General features: G+C 40.4%; 1 long non-coding RNA gene across 1 annotated transcript; it reads right to left on the bottom strand.

The window, feature by feature from the left end:
- Positions 1–3661: 3661 nt before the first annotated feature.
- LOC139560185 (uncharacterized) lies at positions 3662–6729 on the bottom strand. The gene is made up of 3 exons (XR_011671881.1): positions 6382–6729; positions 5017–6027; positions 3662–4962 (listed from the first exon to the last, which is right to left on the bottom strand). It is a non-coding gene; the product is annotated as an uncharacterized lncRNA (long non-coding RNA).
- Positions 6730–7047: the final 318 nt, after the last annotated feature.

The raw sequence follows: 7047 nt of genomic DNA, 5'->3' as shown, positions 1-7047 counted from the left end.
TAGTTGCGAGCACTATTTTGAGCTTCACGGTTAGTTTTCGCTTTATCGTTTTTGTTCTTGGAGATTTCCCTCATAATAAAAGGGATGGAAACATACCATGCTGCATCTTGGTCGAATCATTATGACGAACGTGACAATTCATAAGCTCAAAATAGATGGCGAAGAAAAAAAAAAAGATGTTTCAGAATTCTATGGATGTAATGCTAGTAATGCCTGTCCTACTAGTGACATATCAGCCTTTCTAGACTCTGTCAAAGACTGTGCAAAATTCATTAGATGAAGCCTTCCAAAAGTCTTGTGATGAAATTATTTCTATCAGCAAGCTAAGAGAACAAATCTCCAGGGAATGATGGCATTATCAGTGAATTCTATAAATATTTTCAGCAGGATATTATTGAATTTATATTGTTTTTAAGGAGGCAATTGATTTAGGGGTCCTGCCTGTTTCTATGACACAAGGCCTAATTTCTGTAATACCCAAACCAAACAAAGATTCTATGATAGAAAATTGGAGACCAATCGCATTAATGAACAATGATGGAAAGCTACTTCCTATCCATCTTTGCAGAAAGACTTTAAAAAAAGGTCTTGACAATCATTGACGATACCCAGTCTGGTTTTATGAAGGGCAGACATATGTAATAAATTGGACTTGATTGAGCACATTATGGAAGATAGCTTTATTTTATTTGTATACATTTACAAGGCATTTGATACAGTTGAAACACATTTTTGAGACTATTTTTTGGGTTTTGGTCAATATTTTCAAAGTGTAATTTAAGACACTTTACAATAAGAGTAATAGTTAAATTATCCCATGGAACTTCACAAAGATTTGACATTAGACGTGGAATTAAACAAGGATGCCAAATTTCTCATTTTTATTGGTCACAAGTTATGGCACTTCATATAAATAAGGATAGTTTTAGGGGTATTCAGATACAAGACCGAGAGAAAATGTTCACAATTGGCTGACGACACGACACCATTTTTTTTGAAAGATCATAATAAAGTCAAAGCTATTGAGTGTATTAATGCCTTCACACATGTCAGGTTTATCTCTGAAAATTAGGAAATGTGAATTATTTGCGTTGAAAAGATGTGACAAACTCAGTATGTAATATCCCTGTAAAAGATGTGATCACATATCTTGGTATTACATTTAGCGAAGATCAGAAAGAAAGGGCCAATTTAAATTTCTCCTATTGTATTGGAAAGAGATTGTAAGTCGCTCTGGATAAGAGCGTCTGCTAAATGACTTAAATGTAAATGTAAATTTAACTCCTGGTTATTAAGAGATCTTTCTTTATCTGGACGTGTACTTTTTATCAATCTGAAGGTCTGTCCAGATTAGTTTATACCTCCCTTGCCTTGGATGTTCCTCTATCAGGAACTAAAATGTTTGATACTAAATTATGTAACTTCATATGGAGGAAGAAATCTCTTATTTAAGAAAATAGGTAATATGTAGCATCCCAAGGTGAGCGAGGGTTGAATGCTCTGGATTTTAAAACCTCTATTTAAGATTAAATGGATAAAACTATTTAAGATTAAATGGATAAAACTATTTAAGATTAAATGGATAAAACTATTTAAGATAAGGATTGCATCTGGAATATCATCCCTAATTTAATATTTGATGGTCTAGAATTCTTACTCAAATGCAACTTTGATATGGGTAAAATCCCTATTAAGCTTGAAAACTTTAATAATGTTAGGTGCCTCCTAAGAAGAGGTAGTAGCAGGAGAGCAAGGGCGTCCCAGTAGCACAATAATTTATTTAAAGTCCCAACACAACAACAGGTGGGGAAACACACCCAACGAAGTCGCAGGGAAATAACGTAACACACGGAGGAGAAACCTCTACTCCTAATTACAATCCAAACGGTACAACGACCGTGAGAAAAAAAAACCTGTGGCTCAAACACAGCAACAACAGCAAATAATCCCGCTCAAAGAATTAGCAGGCAGCGGAGGTTAATAAACCCACAGATGTAAACAAAACAGACAGACACAAACGAAAAGGAAAAATGGATCGGTGGCAGCTAGTAGGCCGGCCGAGCACCGCCGAACAGGGAGAGGAGCCACCTTCGGTGGAAGTCATGACAAATAAACAAGTACTTATAACTTGGAACCTCATGTACAAACACAATTTTTCCCCTCATAGGTATACAATGTGGAATAATAAAGACATAAAATATGATTATCCAGAATTTATTAGAACACACAATGTTACATTCACTGCCGAGGAGTATGAAATTGATAGAGCTATCCCTAAAGGTGCTATTCTTCTTTTAGGAGAATATAACAAAACTCCAAGTGCAACTGTTGAGGATTTTATACTATAAATGTAATAACATATATAAGGAAACTATGTTACTATTCCCTCTGAACAAAGTTTAGTTATCTGGCAAATACTGTATATCTAATAATGTGAAAGAAGTATCATACATACCTGTAAAGACCTTTTTATTATACACAGATTTAAAATGGCTATTGATAAATGTGTATTTTTGTGATTGTGACCCAGAGACTCTTGACCACTTATTTTGGGACTGCTCTTTTGTCAGTAGATTGGTGTGAGTTAGATTTTATTTTAAAAGAAACCACTATTAATGTTAATGACTTTTATTTAGAACCAAACGATATGGACCCTGATTTAACTTTTATGGAAGATTCTTTGTCCATAAAATTAAGTGGGCAGCAAACCCCTCTTCACATTTAAGATAGAATTGAAATATTATTTTGAAATCAGTAAATGTAAAAGCAATACGCACCATGAAAGTATTTAACAAATTGAAAATTAATCTTGATAAGTAATACCCCTGTCAGGTTTATGTACTCTTGTTTGTATATTTCAGTTTTTTTGTATTTGGATTATATATACTGTATTTTTTAAACTCTCTAGCTGCAAGCATCAAGCAAGGCATCCCCTCCCCCCAGTTTGTCCAACTCAGTGCAGTAAGCACGCAACCACTCCAAGGCTCCCTGACTCCGCATTGTGTGCGCTCACAAGATTGTGTCTAATGCGAAGTTGGTGTAACACCTGTGAGAAGTGAAGTTGTAACCTTAGCCTCTTAGAAATACCGCCTCCCCCTTCTTTTGATTTCCGCCTGAAGACATACCCAAATCTAACTGTCTCTAGCTCAGGCCCAGGAGCAAGGATATACATATTCTTGGTACCATTTGAAAGAAAACACTCTGAAGTTTGTGTAAATGGGAATTGAATGTAGGAGAATATAACACAATAGATCTGGTTTAGATAATACAATGAAAAAACCATACTTACAACAATTAAAAAACATTTTTTATCATCATCTTTTAAAATGAACAATATAAAACAAACACCATGAATATGGTGACAATTTCAGTGGAAAACATAAGGCAACAGTACTTGTGCAAAGTTTCAGAATGATAACTTCCAAAATGAGTGTGCTACATGACATTTATCATGAAGTCACCCAGGTGTCCCACACAAGTAGCCCAAATGTACCCAAGTGGCCAAATTGGTGAAGGTATACATTTTGAAACAAATAACTATATACAAAATATCAAAATGGTATTCTAGCAACCCCCCCCCCCCCCCCCCCAAATTTTTTATTGAAAAAAAAAAATATATATATATATATACATTTACAAAATAACATGGGTAACTATTTACACACTTTCAATATTTGGAAGACCCTCAGTCCTCTCAAATCTATTTACATAGCCCTTCCTACATCAGCTAATATCTCAATGTGCTGTACAGAAACCCGGCCTAAAACCCCAAACAGCAAGCAATGCAGGTGTAGAAGCACGGTGGCTAGGAAAAACTCCCTAGAAAGGCCAAAACCTAGGAAGAAACCTAGAGAGGAACCAGGCTATGAGGGGTGGCCAGTCCTCTTCTGGCTGTGCCGGGTGGAGATCACAGTGGTTGTAGAGGGTGCAACAGGACAGCACCTCAAAAGTAAAAATGAACTGTTTAGGGTTCCATAGCCGCAGGCAGAACAGTTGAAACTGGAACAGCAGCAAGGCCGGGTGGACTGGGGACAGCAAGGAGTCATCATGCCAGGGGGTCCTGACGCATGGTCCTGGGGCTCAGGTCCTCAGAGAAAGGAGAGAAAGAGAGCATACTTAAATTCACACAGGACACCGGATAAGACAGGAACAGTACTCCAGATATAACAAACTGACGCTAGTCCCACGACACAAACTACTGCAGCATAAATACTGGAGGCAGAGACAGGAGGGGGTCATGAGACACTGTGGCCCCATCCGATGAGACCCCCGGACAGGGCCAAACAGGAAGGATATAACCCCACCCACTTTGCCAAAGCTCTACACAATATTCTGCTGCCGATGCCAGATGCCATAGCAGTCTTTCTGATGTAAAGCAGAGGGTCACCGAGCATGTGGTGCATGTGATGGGGGACTTCATCTTGCAAACAACACAGCAACGCCTCCATGCTGTGCCCTTTTGGCCCTTAGGCACATCCATGCCTGCACAGATGAACACTTGTGGCTGGAGCAGAAGGGGAAGGGTGTGGTGCAGTGGTGCTGTAGCCAGCAAGCTACTTGATGAGCTGCTCTCTGAAGACTTTCTGTGAGAGGAAGGGCTTTCCACAGCTCTTAGCCATTTCCTTGTGTAGGATGAATGCATTCACCGACGAAATGATAGGTCTTGTACCATTTCATCGTCTTATGCAGAACATTGTAATAGCCTATCAGCGCATATGATAGGTCCACACCTCCCATGCTCTTGTTGTAGTCCTTTACTGCAGTTGGAATGGGGACATTTTTGGTGGTCCATACCCCAGCACCATCCTTGACACGCCTGACAATATGATCCCCATTGAAGGACTTGTGGATTGTTGTGCACATCACCACCTCTCTGGTATCCATCCACTTTACAAAAAGCAGGCCATCTTCACGGATCCATCGCATGGTCCCCCGCTCAGCCCGCTTAGGCATGTCGTTCACCTTCGTCTTCGGAAAGCCCACCCTGTTGGTGCGAATGGTAGGCATGTCGTTCACCTTCGTCTTCGGAAAGCCCACCCTGTTGGTGCGAATGGTGCCACAAGCCCACACTTCCCGCTTCCTAAGGTCTGTAAACAGGGTAGGGCTTGTGTAGAAGTTATCCACAAACAGTTTGTAGCCCTTCCCTAGCAGTTGAAAATCCAATAACTCCATTACAGAGTCATAGCTAATTCCCTTACCAGTCGCACAAGTGTTCTTCCCCTCATAGACAAAAGAATTGCACGTGTATGCACACACAATCAGCCAACACAAACAGCTTGTAACCCCACTTGGTTGGTTTGTTTCGAATGTATTGTTTGCGGCCAATTCTGACCTTTGAGGCTACCATCCTCTCATCGATTGACAGGTTCTGGGCTGGCTGAAAGTACGTCTTGCAGGCCTCAACAATGCTGGAGTAGAGGTTTGATTTTGCACAGTCTGTCAAACGTTGCTGTGCCTCTCTTCTTGTCATTCTCTTCATCAACCTTTGGGTCACTGATGTGATGCACCTGTGAAACAACCAGAAACCTTTTGCAGGACATAACAGTCATGGGGAAAGGCAGTTGGTAGAGTGATGACGTTTTCCAGTAGTCAGTCAGGCTTTTCAGCTTCACCAGCCCCATGTAGATGACCATTGAAAGGTAGCAGTAAAAGTCTGACATGGATACAGGCTTCCATGCTACCTTTTTGCCTGCCTGCCTCTTCTTCCCAAACTTCTTCGTGTTAGACACGAGTGAACCTACAACAGAATGGGTGAAAAACAACTGAAAAAGCTCAAGGGGGCTGTATGTTGTGCTCGAGTTCACCTGAGGTCCAGGCTCCCTTTTCGGTCAGAAAGTTGGCTGGGGTGGCTCCACATCTTCCAGGACAGTGTGCCAACGCCCTTCTGTCCCTTCGCTAGCAGGTGGCACACTTCCCCTCTTCCGCTTCTTTGTCGGTGCCTTCACACCGGTAGATGGCCCAGAGACAGCAGGGGTCCGGCTGGATGAACAAGTTGGCGCTGGGGGCTCCCAGTCAGAATCAGTGTCACTGTGAATTAAAATTTTCAGTTAGAATAGTTTCACATATGAGCCCTGTATCAACAGGTATAATAAACATATACATTTTTATTTATATATAGAGAGAGGGTACAGGGAACAAAACAAACACTGTGGTTTCAAATCATATCTGTGGCCATGCTACCATAATATATGGCCAAAATAGAGTACACAAACAGGCTATGGGTCGTTCACATACATACAAACGTATCCTCACTCACAATGAATAGCCTACGTGTACATTACACATTTCATAAAAAGTTCATATATTGCAACTAAAACGTAAAAACAATCACATATAACATTTTATATTACAAACAACGGCATTAGCATGACAAGAACTTACCAGTCCCAGTCCAAAACGATATCCTCTTCGTTCAAGAAATAGGCCTCAGTTTCAGAATCAAACGAATGCTCACTAAAAGAATCTTCCTCAGATAACATTTCTGTATCGCTGTCACGATCAATTTCCTCTAAAAATTGTCTCTACATTGCTATATCTAGTCTTGGATTTAGCTTTCCCAGACTTATTCGCCATGATGTTGGATAAAAATCCAGCTGAAGCACGTTGCCTAAATACCGCTGTGCGTTATCACTTTCAGTCCTTCCTGGTTGCAACGCGAATTGCAAAGACTGCAATTGCGCAAACGTTTACCGTGTGAGTTAGTCTCCAAACAAAGGACCATTTGATAGTGCCATTTACCTCTGGTCATTGGCTAGATAGTGCCATTTACCTCTGGTCATTGGCTATCTACCCAGCTAGATTCCAAGACGATGAGTGGTCATTGGGTTAAAATACAGTCAATCAAAGAGACAGTGGTCATATGATTGGTGCGCAATGAGCTCGTTACTCGTTGTCTTCCAATCGTTTTTTTTTTCCGGATCAATACGTCCCGCAAAATAACCCATCAAGTTTGGTTGTGGTACAAACAAACAGTTGATTGCAAGGAAACCAAACATGACTAGATATCGTCAGGTTTAGTAAGTGTATTTACATCCGATGTTTCGCCGA

The sequence above is a fragment of the Salvelinus alpinus genome, chromosome 30, assembly GCF_045679555.1.
Source record: "Salvelinus alpinus chromosome 30, SLU_Salpinus.1, whole genome shotgun sequence".
Taxonomy (NCBI): Eukaryota; Metazoa; Chordata; class Actinopteri; order Salmoniformes; family Salmonidae; genus Salvelinus; species Salvelinus alpinus.
This window is presented reverse-complemented; position numbering and strand designations above follow the sequence as displayed.